Genomic DNA, 16,950 nt, shown 5'->3' with positions numbered 1-16,950 from the left:
TATACCTCATTTACTTCCAGTTCATGCTGGGCTAGTGTTCTAGTAAAACTGCTGTCCTAGAGAAAAGAATTTTGAGAGTTGGTTGGACTGTCTCCAAAATAAAAATTGGGTTAATAAGAAGCTTCATGGGGAGAATGAGGATAAATTAAGTGACATGTCCAAGACAGAGCTGGAGCCAGCCAAGGTTTGAAGCCAGCCGCGTCTGAGTTCGGAAGCACCCTCTCTAACCACTACTCTGTAGGGTCTCCCAGCTAAGGGGCAGTTTACCAATTACCAGCCCCAAGTAGGTCAGTCTGCATAACTGTAGTTGTTTCTTATAGAGCTTTACCTTTTCGTTGTGAGTGGGGCAGTCCAATGCAATGTCTTTGGTCTTTCTCTTTTAGGAGTGCTTCCCAGGGTCAAAGGCCTTCTCGTCTTCTTTCTAATTACTATCATTATTTCAGGTGTAACTGATAATTCAAGAGCCTCTCACTTTTAACTCTTAGTGTAACGTATGCGCTGCATCTTGTCATTCCACCTGCCATGGGTTCCCGGCCTCTGGTCTCACCCCAAAGCCAGCCTCACAACACTATTGACTTGTTTCCCCAATTCCAAATCCTATCTGCAAATGTAGATTTACTAAAGAATTTGTAAGAGGGGTGGAGGAAGTACTTTACATAGCACGATAGATGTGTTTCCCTCAAAAATTCCTAGATATCTTCTAATTCTCTCTTCTGGGACTTGCAGTCGCAGAATTTCCTTGCTCTCCACCAGCCATCTTCCTGTAGGCTCCTCGTCTTCTCCTCTCAATTCATATGCAGAGCAATGTAGTTCTCTCTCTGTTTCCATATTCAAGTTTGCATGGCTCCACAAAACCACTGATAGCGTTGTCAAAGGTATTGTTTCTGAACACAGAGATTTTTGTTTGAACCAAGCAAGCAAATGATTCATCAACCATTTGATGAATAACCAACCAGCAAATGGATAACCAACCATTTTAAAGACAGTGGAATATGGTGAATACTTAATGCAGAAGGAAGCAGGGTCATCAGGGCTGATTAAAACCCATGTTGTCCAGGAGGATGGAGAGGCTTCTTAGAGAGTGACTCCTGAAATCTTTAGAATGAACATGTCTTTAGAATGAACATCTCATGGAAACATTTGTTCCTGGATAGGCTTCTTCATCTACAAATGGAAGAGGCTGGGAAAGACCTTTGACAGACCATTCATCTGTATGAGGCCACTGTAAGGACCAATGGGACTGTAATTCACATGTCTAGTCCTAGAGGTCTGGGGGGAGGGTCAAGACCTCCCCAGGAGAGGCCTCATACTTGACCCAGAGTTAGGTGGCAGAGCCAGTATTTTATTTGCTCCCGAAAGAGTTTTTAAACAGTTAAGAGTTTGTGTTCAGCAAAGATCTATAATATATGTCAGGACAATGACAATGTGGACCAGAGTCAAAGAACTCCATTTATGTAGGCATTTATTCTAATATCCTTTTCTTTTTATCAACCTGTGTCCTGCCATGATGTGGAGAAAGACAGATTTTCGTGAGGTTTTGCACAAAACTGTAGAGATGACAGCAAGCTTCCTAGCATCTCACCGTCTCCCACCATGATCTTTCCTAGCTTCCCAGTACCTCATCCACTTTTCTCTTTAGCCAGAATGAATTATACAAGAGGCTCAGTCCTACGACTGTGAAGATCCAAGACCTGGCATTTGTCGTGGAGAGGCAACTACAATGGAAGGATGTATTGGTTTCTTGCCATTTTATGTGCAAATGTTGATCATTTCTTCCTGCCAACTACTGAAGATCCTGAAGTTGAGATACGAGCAAGAATCAGCTCCCTCCCTCTGACCCGGGATAAGAACCAAAGCGTCTGCATTTCTCAAAAACACCAGCAGCTAATTTTTGTGCAAATTAAAGTTTGGTAATCACAATGATAGAAAGATTATGGATGAAAGCTACCAGGAGAATATATTGGGAAGGGTGAGGGAGCAGTGTCAGTACATATGGGCCGAGGATGGTTTGACAGGCTGGATGCATCTTAAGAATAGAGAGAGTTAGTGAGGCAACTTTTGGTGGTTCCTCCAGAACTTTCTTACCCCCTGTCAGATATCTTTGCTGGACTGACATATCCTTGGCTGACTACAAATCAGGTCTGCCACTGTCCCACCATCTCCCTCTTTTCCACAGACACAGAGCTGCTGAGGTGAACTGGTTCATAACCCCTTGAGAGGAGCAGTGATGACACATTTGCATTAACATCTGTCCCTTTATCTTCAGACACAGTCTGGGTGGCCTCATTTAGGTAGATGCTATACACTTGTGTCCTCCTAATTATCTCCTGCAAACTGCGGGTAGTCTTTGCAGCTGTTTCTGGAGTCTCGAGGGGCATCCACCAGGCCCTTCTAGTCCCCTGCCCATCTGTCAGCCTTTCTATCCTCACTCTCAACAGTGGGACTCAGCTGCAGCCACTGCATAGAGGTCAGGGCTCCAGCTGGCCTTTACTTGCTGCATAAGCAAGCCAGAAGCAGGCAACAGTGTCTTGAGTATGTTTCTCTCTGGCTTTGCAAAGGCTCACTGAGGCTCCCCGCCTAGGTATCCTGAGACCTTTTCCCTGGAAGAAGAGATGGGACAGCAAAGATATCGAAAAAGCTCCTTAGAAGTCGAGCCTGATCCAGAACTTTAAGTGTTGTGGTGTTCCTCCCTGGGTCAGAGCCAAGAGGGCTCGGGCCAGGGTTGGTAACTGTGGGGAAAGAGGACCTTAACGTCTGTTCTGAGGCTTTCTCCTGTCTTGACTTTGTATCACCTTTGAAGCTGAAGTGGGGAATGGTTTGTATCTTGAGATAGATTCTGCACCGTCTCTTAGAGCAGACTCTGCACTGGCTGGCCTCCTATTAGGCTGTTTTTCCCCACAAGGGAGAAGATAGGCATGTAATAACCCTTTAGGGAACAGGGTCAGGCTCTTTGAGCATAAGTTTATTCCCAAGATCTTAGAGCTAAAGAGAAGTTTCCCTTAACCCTAATAAGAGGAATCATGAAAGACTGATGGATGCAGGGAGAAGGGAAGGGAGATGATAACCCAGCAAGCCTAGCCTCTTGGTAACCAGTAATGAGAAGTGTCAGAAAATCTTCCACTATCAGTGCGGCCATGTTATCAGACTTGTGCTCATCTGTCTTGAGCTGGGTTTCTTAGAACAGAGCCCATGAGAGACTCCAGGTTGTGCAATTTATTGATGGAGTGCTCTTCAGGAAAAACCTGTAAGTGAGGAAGGGAACCAGAATAGGAAAGGAGAAAGAGCTAAAGAAGGATAAAGTCTCAGCCTGGTCCCTGGGTCCAGGGAAAGGAATACTCCCTATACCTCAGCCTTGACTTCACTTCCCAGGGATTCTGCACCTCATTCTTAACTGCTGCCTCACTCAGCTCCACAAGTTTCGCTGGGTGCTGGAGGTGGGCCAACATGTCCCTGTCTTAAAGAGCTCACAGTGGTCATAAATGACTGTAGGCAAGCAAGTATCTTTGTTCTCGCACTTTTTGCTATCACTGGATTTCTGTACCTTATACTGGGAAGTGAGTTATTTATAGTGAATCCGTCTCTGCTCTTGGGCACATCAGTTCACGAACACATTTCAAACCTAGTTTTCTAATGGTTCTGAAATAACCTTCCTCCCAGATTTTGTTCTGGGCTACAACAGTGGGTTATTATTCCTATTTAAAAAAACCCCTGCAAACATTTACTTCCTTTTTAAAAATTTACTTCTATTTTTAGTAGAGTTTCTTGTAATTTGGTGCTTTAGAAATGATTAACATATTGAGGTTTTCCTATTTCTAACTTAAAGTTAACTTCTCAATCAAAATGAAGGGAAAAAGAAAAAAAGAGAGAGAAAAGGAAGCAAACTATAAGAGACCTTTAATGATAGAGAACAAACTGAGGGTTGCTGGAAGGAGTTGGGTGGGGCATGGGCTAGATGGGTGATGGGTATTAAGAGGGCACTTGTTATGATGAGCACTGGGTGTTGTATGTAAGTGACAGATCACTGAATTCTACTTCTGAAACTAATATTATACTATATGTTAACTAACTAGAATTTAAATAAAAATATGGAAGAAAAAATAAGATGCTAAAATCAGTAACTATACACCATGATTTGTAACATGTAGATAAAGTTAATTTTATTTTAAAATTAAAGTTGAAAGCTTTAAATAGTGTCATCTATTTGTTTAGTGTGTGTATTTCCATATACCTATATAAGTATATTATAATTAATGAACAAAGGAAGCCTATGCATGATGAAAAAGAGGGAACTAGTAGCTTAAACCTGATGTTTGGAGAATTTAGTTAGCTCTTAATAAGAGGTCATAAAGAGCTGTTCTCTCCACTTTGTGTAACCTGCCCCCAAAACAGACATTCCTTGTCTCCCCACCCCCACCCCCCCAAATTCTCACTTAAGTGCTGGATAACTTTGTGTCTTTGTGCTGACTTTTGCTATGCTCTTGAATTACTTTATAAGCAAACATCAAAAATTCCTTTGTCTAAAATGTTAAAGCTCCCAGGTTACCTTCTGTGATGTCTATTTTATTTTATTTTTTTAAAACTTTATTTATTTATTTTGAGAGAAGGGGGAGAGAAAACACGAGTAGGGGAGAGGCAGAGAGAGAGAGGGAGAGAGAGAATCCCAAGCAGGCTCTGCACTGTCAGACACAGGGCTCAATCTCACGAACTGCAAGATCATGACCTGAGCCAAAATCAAGAGTCAGATGCTCAACCGACTGAGCCACCCAGGCGCCCCTGCTGTACCTATTTTAAATTGTTGCATTGCCACTCTGGTTAATTAGGGACCCAAGCTATTAGCATTTTTTATTCTCAGGCTCCTATGCTCCTATCCTAATGAAGAGGCCAATCTCCTGCAACAATTTTTTTTTTTCTGGATATAATGCAACTTTATTACCTTTAGAAACATCTTTTATACATGTGTCTTTTCAGAGTGCAACAACTTTTTTTTAATGTTGCGCCCAGTTAACAGGATGGATTGGAAGCCCCTGGAGAGATTTGTAAAGGCTCTCCACAGCTACAATATGTTCTTACCTTCAGGGTAATAATTCAGCCTGACTTATTTAAAAAATATATATGTGCATGTATACTTAGCATAACACTCTCCAGTTCCATCCACGTTGCTACAAAGGGCCATATTTCATTCTTTCTCATTGCCACGTAGTATTCCATTGTGCATATAAACCACCATTTCTTTATCCATTCATCAGTTGATGGACATTTAGGCTCTTTCCACAATTTGGCTATTGTTGAAAGTGCTGCTATAAACATTGGGGTACAAGTGCCCCCATGCATCAGCACTCCTGTATCCCTTGGGTAAATTCCTAGCAGTGCTATTGCTAGGTCATAGGGTAGACCTAATTTTAATTTTTTGAGGGACCTCCACACTGTTTTCCAGAGTGGCTGCACCAGTTTGCATTCCCACCAACAGTGCAAGAGGGTTCCCGTTTCTCCACATCCTCGTCAGCATCTATAGTCTCTTGATTTGTTCATTTTGGCCACTCTGACTGGTGTGAGGTGATATCTTACTGTGGTTTTGATTTGTATTTCCCTGATGAGGAGTGGTACTGAACATTTTTTCATGTGCCTGTTGGCCATCTTGATATCTTCTTTAGAGAAGTGTCTATTCATGTTTTCTGCCCATTTCTTCACTGGGTTATTTGTTTTTCAGGTGTGGAGTTTGTTGAGTTCTTTCTAGATTCTGGATACCAGCCGTTTGTCTGATATGTCATTTGCAAATATCTTTTCCCATTCCGTTGGTTGCCTTTTAGTTTTGTTGATTGTTTCCTTTGCAGTGCAGAAGCTTTTTATCTCCATGAGGTCCCAATAGTTCATTTTTGCTTTTAATTCCCTTGCCTTTGGAGATGTGTCAAGTAAGAAATTGCTGCAGCTGAGGTCAGAGAGGTCTTTTCCTGCTTTCTCCTCTAGGGTTTTGATGGTTTCCTGTCTCACATTCAGGTCCTTTATCCATTTTGAGTTTACTTTTGTGAATGGTGTGAGAAAGTGGTCTAGTTTCAACCTTCTGCATGTTGCTGTCCAGTTCTCCCAGCACCATTTGTTAAAGAGACTGTCTTTTTTCCACTGGATATTCTTTCTTGCTTTGTCAAAGATGAGCTGGCCATACCTTTGTGTGTGGGTGTGTTTATCTGTCAAAGAATTCTATCATCCTCCATTTTTAAATCTTGTTTGTCACTGCAACAGATTAAACATTCATTTTGTTTTGTCATCAGTAGGTGGTCTCTCTACTCTCCTCTCACTCTGCCTGAGGGCCTATTATGAGTTACAGACCAGAACCTCCAGCTTCTGAAAGTAACACAAAGAAGGACAGCCTCAGAGCATCGTACGAAAGGCTGCACCAGACAGTCTGATACTGATACTGTAAGGAATATACTCAGGGAAAAGCATCCAGAAGGAATGACACCCATAAATAACCAGGACAGCTATACCAGCGTATACTGGTTGAAAATCCATTGCACATTTATCACCTCTCCCTTTCCTCTACACCCACAACTTAGATTCAAATATGACTATATGAGATGCTGTATCTAACTGTGACAATGTCCTTGACCCTTTGGTCTTCAGCCTTTTTTATTTCCTAATGCATTCATTAACTTAGAGAAAGTAAATCAAATTACCTGTAAAGTCCTACCTTTCTAGGATGTAGGCTTCTGGCTTCTTAATGTTTTGCTGACCTTTGAGGATAATTTTTTTTTTTTATCACTAGATAGTAACTATTTAGGTTCAACACAAATATATCCAGGCTCCAGGCCAATAAACCAATGCTGATTTGCATGCCTACCCAATTTAATCTCGTTATTATTTTAGTCAATGTAATTTCTCATAAAAATAATTTACTAATGATTTGTACTTTCATTATTCAAAGAGCTCTTATAAGTACAAGTGTCTCTTCAGTGATGTAAAACTTCCTTTTCTTCAAGATTAAATACAAAATTTTAATTAAAATACGCAAAGCAATAAAGTAAAATTCAAATCCCTTTATGTAGTCAATGAAATGGAATTCAAAGAGAGAGGAATAGTGGATTTTTAAAAAATGATCCACCCAATCTTTTTAAAAATTTCATTAACTTTCAAAAGTAAGTTATCTGAGATAATGTTTCCTCTTAACAGGCAGCAGAGTTTTCCAATGAAGTTGTTATTATTCAGTCAATAGTAAAATAATCAGCTACAGGGGGTTTTGCATCCCTAAAATAAATGTCTGGTCTGCTAATGGACACATACCACCTCTTTCTAGGCCACTTCCATGTAATTTTATTTTATGTAGGTATATCTCATCTCGGCGTTCGTTATGGAAGTGGAGACAATTCTCTCATTTTAGGGACTGCGAATATGCCAGCAGCAAGCAACCGTGTCACATAGAACTTTCAGAATTTGCTCTACAGCATTTTAGTACACATCATCCACACCTGCAATTTCCACCCAGAGTTGCTTGGCCTAAGTTGCCATGAAAAATGTTAAAGTTCACTTGATCCTACATATATATGTATAAGGGAGAAGTTGTCTCCACCACCACAATTATGCTATTACACATCTTGTGTACTGTGAATAACGAATTTAACTATTCTAAGTGTCTCTTCTTGCACAAAGTCGCCAGCTCCCTCCTTCTTAAGATGCATAAAACCTTAAAAAGCTAATATGTAGTAATTAAAAATTACAAGTAACAGGAGAAGCGTCTGTTGAAGATTAAAAGAAAGAATCGTCTTTGAGAAAATGACTTGTATAGACAATAAAATGAAACTTAAGAAATTGTCATGTTTTATGAAACGGAAGGGGAAAGCTAGCATTATGAAATGAGAGTCACTCTGCCTTCTTCATGAGCACATTAGAATGTTTGCCACATAGTACTCGCTGAATCAATATTTGTCATTTTAATAGTTGAAGAAAAAAATTTCCGAACTAAAAAGAACACCAGGGTATGCATAGCAACACAAAATGCATCCTGGGTAAATTTTGTATTTAAAGAATGAAAGGTAGGTAGATAGATAGGTAGACAAATAGATGAGAGAGAGGGAGGACAGAAATTTCTATGAGCATTGAATAAAAGGGGAAAAACTAGAATGGAAATCCGACTGGCCTCGCATCTCCCTGGAAGGAAATACTAGACCCCAAAGTACAATGAAGAAACCTCTATAGACTTTAGGAAAAAGTTTTAACTTTTTCCTAAAAATGGAAGACAGAAAGAGAGAGAGACAGAGAGGGACAGAGACAGAGAGAGAGAGAGAGGAGATCATGAGTGGGGGAGGGGCAGAGAGAGAGGGGGACATAGAGAATCCCAAGCAGGCTACATGCTCAGCACAGAGCCTGATATGGCGCTCGATACTACGAACCATGAGATCAGGACCTGAGTGTAAATCAAGAGTCGGATGCTTAACTGATTGAGCCACTCAGGTGCCCATTCTGTCAAACCTTTATGCTTAAAAGCAATAGAAAAATAGTTCAAACATTTTGTTCTTATAATTATTTTTGAAATATTACATAAATATTTTATTCCAGCAGTCTTCAATATAAGATACACTTACCTCAGGAGTATACAAAGATTCTTTAGGGAGATAAATGGGCAAGTTTCATGGGAATCAATTCCTATATCCTGAACATATGCACTATTTATTAGAACTAGTTTGCTTGGTGGGTTTTTCTTTCCAAACTCCCATTTAATGATCACCCTTACCCCACTTGAAAAAATCGAGGTCCACTTCTTACCCACCCAGAAAACTACTACTGTACATGATTGCCCTTGGTGTAAATATCTCTGGCACAATTCAGAATAACGGTGTCAGGATTGAAAAAGTGACCCTAAAGACAGTAAAAACACTTTTGGGGATCAGGGAAGTGATCACTTTGGAGTGATCACTTTGGAGATCAGATGCTGACAAACCGCATCTGTTGTCTTTAATAACCTAAATGGTAAGCTGCTGGATTGCTTAAAAAGTTTCACACTAGTGAATGTGATTTTTGACATATAACATAGAAGTCTAAAGAACTAACGTTATAGAAAAGACTTTCTATTGCAATCTACTTAAACATTATTTTGTGCTTCCTAGAGTTTCATATAAATGTACTGTTTTCAGTCTGACATCTTTCGCTCAGCATAATAACCTTTGAAATTCATCCGTGTTGTTGCATATATCAACAGTTCACTTCTTTTTATTAATGAACAGTGCTTGATCTTATGGATATACTACAGTTTACTTATCCACCAGCTGTCAATGTACGTTTATGTTGTTTCAGGCTATTATAAATAAAGATGTTATGAACATTCATGTACAAGGTTTTGTAGGGACACATGTTTTAGTAAGTATCTAATATGAAATAACAGTTAATGTTCTTTACTCTTGCATAGATATCTCGAAGTGGCATGAGCAGATCATATGGTAAGTTATGTTTAATATTTTAAGAGGCTGACAAACTCTTTTCCGGAGTGGTTGTGCCATTTTATATTCCCATCAGCACTGTACGAGAGTTCCAGTTCTGCCACATCCCACCAACATTCTGTAAGCTGAAGCGAAAGCAGTGCTTGTAGAAAACGTATAGCTTAAATGCTTATATTAGAAAAAGAAAGTTCTAAAATCAAGCATCGAGTCTTCTAAAACAAGGATCTAAAAAAAAGAGCACATTATATCCCAAGCAAGCAGAAAGAAGGAATTTATTGACATACAAGGAGAAATCAATGAAATTGAAAATAAAAATAGAATAGAAAAAAATCAAATGAAACCAAAGGCTGGTTTCATTAATAAAATTGGTAATAAGCATTAATAAAATTGGTAAATCTCAACAAAAGCAAAAATGAACTATTGGGACCTCATTGGAATAAAAAGCTTCTGCATGGTGAAGGAAACAATCAGCAAAACTAAAGGCAACCAATGGAATGGGAGAAGATATTTGTAAATGACATATCTGATAAAGGGCTAGTGCCCAAAATCTATAAAGAACTCATCAAACTCAACACCCCAAAACACCAAATAATCCAGTGAAGAAATGGGCAAAAGGCATGAATAGACACTTTTCCAAAGAAGACATCCAGATGGCCAACAGACACATGAAAAGATGCTCAACATCACTCATCATCAGGGAAATACAAATTAAAACCACAGTGAGATACCACCTCACACCTGTCAGAATGGTTAAAATTAACAACTCAGGCAGCAAAGATGTTGGCTAGGATGCAGAGAAAGAGGAACCCTTTTGCGCTGCTGGTGGGAATGCAAACTGGTGCAGCCACTCTGGAAAACAGTATGGAAGTCCCTCAAAAAATTAAAAATACCCTACAATGTAACAATTGCACTACCAGCTATTTATCCAAAGGATACAGGTGTCCTGCTTTGAAGGGGCACATGCACCCCAATGTTTATAGCAGCGCTATCGACAATAGCCAAAGTATGGAAAGAGCCCAAATGTCCACTGACGAATGAATGGATAAAGAAGATGTGGTATATATACAAGGGAGTATTACTCAGGAATCAAAAAGAATGAAATCTTGCCATCTGTAACTACATGAATGGAACTAGACTGTATCTTGCTAAGCAAAATTAGTCAGAGAAAGACAAATATCATATGGCTTTACTCATATGTGGAATTTAAGACACAAAACAGATGAACATAAGGGAAGGGAAGCAAAAATAATATAAAAACAGGGAGGGGGGCAAAACATAAAAGATTCTTAAATACAGAGAACACACTGAGGATTGCTGGAGGGGTTGTGGGTGGGGGGATGGGCTAAGTGGGTAATGGGCATTAAGGAAGACGCTTGTTGGGATGAGCACTGGGTGTTATATGTAGGGGATGAATCACTGGATTCTACTCCTGAAATCATTATTGCACTATATGCTAACTAACTTGGATGTAAATTAAAAAAAAAAATTGGTAAATCTCTAGCCAGATGTACTAAGAAAAAAAAGTGAAGATACAATTTAACAACAGAAGGAATAAAAGAGAGGCCACTGCTACAGATATGACAAAACACTAAAAAGATACTTAATTCATCTGTCATAAAGATGACATGGAGGGAACTAAAAAGATATGGGAATATTACAAAAGATAAAAAGATTATAAGGGAATATTATAAAAACACTATGTCTATAAATTTGACAACCTAGATGAAATGGATCAATTCTTTGAAAGACACAAACTATCAAAATTCATTCAAGAAGAAGAAGGGCGGATAACTTGAATATTGCTGAATTTATTGAAGAAATTGAATAAATTATTGCTAATATTGTTTTAAAGCAATAAAGAAGACTCCAGGCCCAGAAGATTTCACTGGCAAATTATACCAAACATTTAAAGAAGAAATAATACTAATTCTACGCAACTGTTTGAGAATATAGAAGAAAAGCAAACTTCTCAAAGACAGAAGAAAGAAATCTGCAGGTCAATGTCCCTCGTGAATATAGATACAACCCCCCTCCAGATATAAGCAAATCAAATTCAGCTCTACAGAAAAAGGATACTGCATCACAATGAAGTGAAGTTTATTATGGAAATGCAAGGTTGGGTCAACACTGAAGAATCAATACCATTTACCATGTTAACAGACTCAAGAAGAAAAGTCCTATGATAATCTCCATAGAGCCAGAAAGAGAATTTGATGTTTCCATCCCAGTACTACCTAGCAGTGACCTCGGGCCAATGTACTTCTCAGAGCAGAAAGACCCTGTCAGCCGGTCAATACTTCCATGGCCAGAGGTGAGCTATGTTTGCTTATGTGTTCTAAGAAATAAGGACGGCCTGGGTATAAGGATATCACCTGGACAATAATTTTTTCAAATCAAGCTCCTTGAGCCCTCTCTCATGAATGGAGAACAGGGTGAGGCAACAGGTGAGAAGGCAAGGACCTTTTTAACAAAACATTTCTGCCCCTGTCATCAACATTTTGCAAAGAGCTGAGTTTTAAGAGAAATGGAACAAGAGAGGAGATCAGAATAGCTCAAGGGCCATCAAACTTCTTTTGATAATGTTTTAACGAGATTTGTGAGTCTCATTTTGTGGCTTAAATAAAAGTCCTTCTGTCAAGAATTTGAATAGTTTTCTTAGACTTCATCTTTTGTTATGAGACAACAGAAGGCAGTGATGAGTCCCAAGCATTTTTCTTGGGAAATTCTTTCTCTTTTCTTTGGGATGGTTCCCCCCTTTGGCCTTTGAGACAACAGCTGTGGAATGTCCTCTAGTAATACCTGGAGAAGAGCTCGTGGTGGATCTGTTCTAATTATAATAAGGGCTTGAACCTGGGGTGCCTGGGTGGCTCAGTCAGTTGAGTGTCCGACTTTGGCTCAGGTCATGATCTCACAGTTCATGAGTTCCAGCCCCACGTCAGGCTCTGTGCTGACAGCTCAGAGCCTGGAGCCTGCTTCGGATTCTGTGTCTCCCTCTCTCTCTGCCCCCCCCCCCCCCCCCCCGTTCGTGCTTTGTCTCTCCCTCAAAAAGAAATCAACATTTTTTTTTTTTTTTTTAAATAAGGGCTTAAAACTAATCGCAGCCCTACTCTCCATTCATTTGCTCATTGTTCACAGTGACATTCAAAGTTCTCCTCCTGGCTCACGAGGCCCTACAACTCTAGCCTCTTCCCTTGTAACTCTGTCCTTTCTTCTCCTCGTTCTAGTCACTATTTCATAAAGCCTTCCTAAAATTTGCCTTCAGACACGCTGTTCCGTCTATGTGAGATGCTCTTCCCTTCATTCCCCACCTGCTTACCTCCTATTCATGCCTCAGGGGTCGCCTAAAGGTCCTCCTCAGAGACAACCTGCCCCTAGCCCACCACCCCAAGTAAGAAATGTTCTCCCCTACACTTTCTCTCAGCACCCCTACTACGGCTTCATTGCGCTTAGAATGATTTGCCGCTTTGCACGCATTTGGGATCTCGTCCTTGGTGCTTCTCCCACTAGGCTGTAAATTCCATGCAGGCAGAAGCAACGTTCACCTTGCTTTTTTTTTTCCAGAAAAATTTAACAGGTTTATTTATAATTGTTATACAGTTGAACTTGTTCACAGAAGCATTTTGACTTGCATTAATGCTTTCTGTCCCCGCATTTGTATTAAAAATTCACCCACAAATGAAAACGGAAAAACTGCCAATACCTGACTTGTGTCCCCTATTTTTCCACTCGCAATCGTGTACTTAGGTACCCTTTGGCCCCATGGGGAAAAAATATCTAATGTGTGGAACTATCAATAACAGGAAGAAGAGATTTATCTATCTATCTATTTATTTATTTCTAGGAACGAAACGATTTCCATCATAGCACCATCTTTTTTTAAATTTTTTTTTCAACGTTTATTTATTTTGGGGACAGAGAGAGACAGAGCATGAACGGGGGAGGGGCAGAGAGAGAGGGAGACACAGAATTGGAAACAGGCTCCAGGCTCTGAGCCATCAGCCCAGAGCCCGACGCGGGGCTCAAACTCCCGGACCGCGAGATCGTGACCTGGCTGAAGTCGGACGCTTAACCGACTGCGCCACCCAGGCGCGCCCATCATAGCACCATCTTAAGCACGCGTTCCTCTGTGCAGTGCGCTAGGTGGGTGTCTTTTGGCGTAATTATTACACGTTCGGCATGGACAGCCCACAGGCTGGTGTCTTCAAACAGCCCCACCAGATAGGCCTCGCTTGCCTCCTGCAAAGCACCAAGAGCTGTACTCTGGAAGGGCAGAGGTGTTTTGAAGTCCTGAGCAAGTTCTCGCGCCAGGCGCTGGGAAGGAAGTTTGCGAATCAGACGTCCTGCGGGCGTCTGAGAACGTCTCATTTCACAGGATCAGGCCCGTGACCACGCGGTTTCTTCACCCCTCCAGTAGAGGGCACACTTTGGCCAGCAGCTTTTGTAGCCGGTTGCTTCCTCTGTGCTTTACCACCGGCGGAGTTGCGGGCAGTCAGCACGGTGTAGAGACCCCTTCCTTGATTCTCCTCCTTGGACAGCAGCGACCTGAGCCGGAGGGGGCGCGGGTGTTAGGGAGCCAAGGAAGGCACAGCGGTAGCGGCTGCAAACACCGCAGTGTTCGCTTCATACACACACTCCATACATACACTCCAGTGTGTAAACAAGTACTACCACATAGTAAGCGCTCAATAAATCCTTACTGAATAACTGTCGAATGGACTTCCATTATTCTTCTGGACTGTCCTACTTGGTCCAGAGTGAATACTCCGGACTTAAGCCCAGTCGAAATATATTATTGTAATTAAAAACTTTTAACAACACGGCATACCTATTAAAATCACATGAACTATTAGAATGAAAATGAAATGAGTGTAGTCTAAAAGAAAAAGGCACGGTTTTGAATGTTGAGTTACCTTGGAGTGCTGGAGAGGCAAGCAACCTCACCACCTGTGCCATCCGGCATTGCCACCATGGGTTGCTACCAGGTATGATCAGATAACTTAGAAAGAAGTCGTTCTGCAAACAATTTCCACTGATTTGTTTCCACTTTTCTCTACTTTTCCCACCCATTTCCTAGTAAATGCTCATGCAATGGGAAACAATTAATCATTATATTTTTCTAGTAGCCTACTCTGTGCTTGATGAAGTGATCAGCACAGGGAATCCAAGAAGTGTATGTAATACAGGCTCTCTCCTCTCCTGCTAAAAATAGGATGATATGTTGGTTTCATTTGTTATATTCTAATTTTTTCCATTTTAAAAAGCGCCCCAAAGTTGGGGTAAGGAGGTTGAAATACCCAGTCTGTCTTTGCCTTGGCAGCTGAGCTACACATCCGTACCTTTCATTTTTCAGTTGCTGGACCACTACTGTGTCCAGCTACGGAGTGACAATGATAAGGAAATTTAATAATGTTGACCATTTTGCTCCTAGACTAATGGTTTGTTTAATTAATTGGTTGCCAGGCACAGCAAACAGTATTTCGATGTCCCAAGTCATCCATAATGGGGACGGCATCTCTAATAGACTCAGGATCCACGAGGTAAAGGAGACTGTATTTGAAATCAGGCCAACTACAATGACAGCATTATAACTTCAACACGAAGACATATGGTTTGATAAATAATTTCGGGACACTGATTCATAATGTGAGATTGGAATGGCTCCAGGAAAAATCAGAATCAGGTTATCCTAGCCAAAATGTAAAGAAGAATGTTTGGATTCTTGTAAGAAACAAGGCCTGATGAGTATTTCCAGTATCCAAGGCATCCTTCTGACCAATGAAATGGAAAGGGGAAGCGAAATGGAGTCACTTCCTCTGCAGCCTTCTTGGGACAGAAGGAAGGCGCTATTGGCATGGGACCTGAAGTGGAAGAAAAAACATAAAAAGCCTGCATGATACTAGGACCCAGAAAACTGGAAAAATTAGCAACCATGGCTAAGAGCAAGACAGAGAGAGAAAAAGATAGTGACAAAAGCCATCTGGTCACAGGGGGGACCAAACTGAGTGACATGATAGAATTCTGTGCTCATGGACAGCTGAGGATCTGAATGGGGCCCTACGGAGAGGTGAGGTAAGTAAATTTTGCATGCTTTTGTCACCCAGAAATTCCCAGTGGCTCTTTTCAAACTGCATGCTTAATGTTTTATATGTGTTGTGTGTATATATGTAAATAATATATATAAAATATATATATTTGTGTGTTGTGTTATATAATACTACATATATATATACTATTATGTGTATATGTAATATAGAGATGTTATATATAAATAAATGTAGTACTCTATGTTATTTAGATAGTGCTTACCCAATGTTTCAAATAATCTTCCAAGTGGTTGGGACAGGGGGTTGTGGTATCTGGCAACATTCTATGAAAATCATTAACTGTTTTCTCTTTCATTCCTTTCTTTTCTAGAGTAACACCAAATTTATTCCCTTTTTAATAAAGCATGATTCTGCCCAACCCCAAGTCCCTGGCTCTCCCCTCTTTCCATGAGGCGGACCCAGTTCCTTAAGTGAAATACAGAAATAACTATTGCTACAATTGTATATACAGTTGAGTTATATCAAGTGGCATGTAGGAATATTCAGAGTTCTTTACGTTCATTCTTTGGGGAAAGAGAGCCGTGCTTTAGGCTGGTATAGTCAATGTTGGTGTTTCCTGTCCCAGAACCCCTTAATGGAGCCAATGGACCCATCCCCTAGTGGGTGTGTGCCCTCACATGGCTCTCCACTGTCCCCTTCCCTGGAGAAGAACTGTTTTTGGCCAAGGAGAGCTCTTTCTGGAAATGCCCGGGAGGTTGTGTCCTCTGCATCCCCATGATTGATTCATATGTGGTTAAACAACTGAGTTGTTTAAACTACAGAGGTCTGAGCAGGGGACTACAGGAAATATAAAAACGACATTGCTTCTTCCCCAGAGGACCATCCTTCACTACTTAACTGAATGACCTACCTGGAGTCATTCTTTTGCCCAAAGGGGTGAGGTGTAACATCAGCATTGACCCTTACCTCCACAATGGGGAGCAGGCAGACAACTGGCTGAGCAAACAGCATAGAGTATAAAACCAAAGCGAGAGACTCTTAACTATACAGAACAAATGGAGTTTCGATGGAGGGAGTGGGTGGGGTGATGGGCATTAAGGAGGGCACTTGTGATGAGCACTGGGTGTTGTAAGTGATGAATCACTAAATTCTGTTCCTGAAACCAATGTTACACTCTATGTTCATCAACCAGAATTTAAATAAAAACTTGAAACAAAAAAATAATAATAAAAGCTAACCACCCCCCCCCCCCCACCACACACACACCACAATGGCAAGAAAAGCCATTTCTGGGGGAAATAAATAACCAGCAGCAAGAACTTGGGAGACGGCATGGAAGGACCCTCCATGGAGGAGACTCAGCACTTAAAACTACATCTGGAAAATCTTAGAATCAGACCTAAAATTAGCTGCAATTGGTAATAAGAACCTTCACATAAAAATAACAGTAATAAAAAGTAATAACAGTTATTGTTGATTGA

General features: G+C 40.7%; 1 pseudogene; it reads right to left on the bottom strand.

Annotated features, from left to right (window-relative positions):
• Window positions 1–13,520: 13,520 nt before the first annotated feature.
• On the bottom strand, window positions 13,521–16,245 carry LOC106966704 (histone H3.3-like; annotated as a pseudogene).
• Window positions 16,246–16,950: the final 705 nt, after the last annotated feature.

The sequence above is a fragment of the Acinonyx jubatus genome, chromosome C2 (assembly GCF_027475565.1).
Source record: "Acinonyx jubatus isolate Ajub_Pintada_27869175 chromosome C2, VMU_Ajub_asm_v1.0, whole genome shotgun sequence".
Taxonomy (NCBI): Eukaryota; Metazoa; Chordata; class Mammalia; order Carnivora; family Felidae; genus Acinonyx; species Acinonyx jubatus.
This window is presented reverse-complemented; position numbering and strand designations above follow the sequence as displayed.